The sequence below is a fragment of the Abramis brama genome (assembly GCF_963993115.1).
Source record: "Abramis brama genome assembly, chromosome: 21".
Lineage (NCBI taxonomy): Eukaryota > Metazoa > Chordata > Actinopteri > Cypriniformes > Leuciscidae > Abramis > Abramis brama.
In genome coordinates this window covers 34,857,076-34,858,558 of record NC_139983.1, presented here as the reverse complement: position 1 = coordinate 34,858,558, position 1,483 = coordinate 34,857,076, and the positions used below count along the sequence as shown (strand labels likewise).

At 49.3% G+C, this 1,483-nt stretch overlaps 1 long non-coding RNA gene across 1 annotated transcript in view; it reads left to right on the top strand.

Annotated features, from left to right (window-relative positions):
• LOC311071685 overlaps positions 1–1,483 on the top strand; it is a 307,177-nt gene that overhangs the window by 281,256 nt on the left and 24,438 nt on the right. The gene's annotated exons all lie outside the window — the stretch shown is intronic.

The window sequence follows — 1,483 nt, the reverse complement described above, 5'->3', positions numbered from 1 at the left end:
GCTGCCATGGCGACGCGCCCTCTGACCCCGCACTGGATGGTTGGCGCGGTGCACTGTGGGAGGTGTAGTTCATGACAGACAGCAGCGCTTCCACTTCTTCAACACACATAGGCCCGGTTTCACAGACAGGGTTTAGATTAAGCCAGGATTAGGCTTTAATTAGCGTATTTAAGTAGCTTTTATAAACGTGCCTTAGAAAACAACATTACTGGTGTGCATCTTGAGACAAAACAATGTCACTGATGTATTTTAAGATCTGTCGATCAGTAAGAGTAAGAGCGGTGTATGAGCGTACAGTAAGAGCGGTGTATGAGCGTACAGTAAGGGCGGTGTATGAGCGTACAGTAAGGGCGGCGTATGAGCGTACAGTAAGGGCGGCGTATGAGCGTACAGTAAGAGCGGTGTATGGGCGTACAGTAAGGGCGGTGTATGAGAGTACAGTAAGAGCGGTGTATCAGTGTACAGTAAGATCAGTGTACAGTAAGATCAGTGTACAGTAAGAGCGGTGTATGAGTGTACAGTAAGAGCGGTGTATGAGCGTACAGTAAGGGCGGTGTATGAGCGTACAGTAAGGGCGGTGTATGAGCGTACAGTAAGGGCGGCGTATGAGCGTACAGTAAGGGCGGCGTATGAGCGTACAGTAAGGGCGGCGTATGAGCGTACAGTAAGGGCGGCGTATGAGCGTACAGTAAGAGCGGTGTATGGGCGTACAGTAAGGGCGGTGTATGAGAGTACAGTAAGAGCGGTGTATGAGCGTACAGTAAGATCAGTGTACAGTAAGATCAGTGTACAGTAAGAGCGGTGTATGAGTGTACAGTAAGAGCGGTGTATGAGTGTACAGTAAGGGCAATGTGTGAGCGTACAGTAAGGGCAGTGTATGAGTGTACAGTAAAGGCAGTGTATGGGCGTACAGTAAGGGCGGTGTATGAGAGTAGAGTAAGAGCGGTGTATGAGCGGACAGTAAGATCAGTGTACAGTAAGATCAGTGTACGAGTGTACAGTAAGAGCGGCGTATGAGTGTACAGTAAGAGCGGTGTATGAGTGTACAGTAAGGGCAGTGTATCAGTGTACAGTAAGGGCGGTGTATGAGCGTACAGTAAGAGCGGTGTATGAGCGTACAGTAAGATCAGTGTATGAGCGTACAGTAAGAGCGGTGTATGAGCGTACAGTAAGGGCAGTGTATCAGTGTACAGTAAGAGCAGTGTATGAGCGTACAGTAAGGGCAGTGTATCAGTGTACAGTAAGGGCGGTGTATGAGTGTACAGTAAGAGCGGTGTATGAGCGTACAGTAAGAGTGGTGTATGAGCGTACAGTAAGGGCGGTGTATGAGCGTACAGTAAGGGCGGTGTATCAGTGTACAGTAAGGGCGGTGTATGAGCGTACAGTAAGAGCGGTGTATGAGCGTACAGTAAGGGCGGTGTATGAGCGTACAGTAAGGGCGGTGTATGAGCGTACAGTAAGGGCGGTGTATGAGCGTACAGTA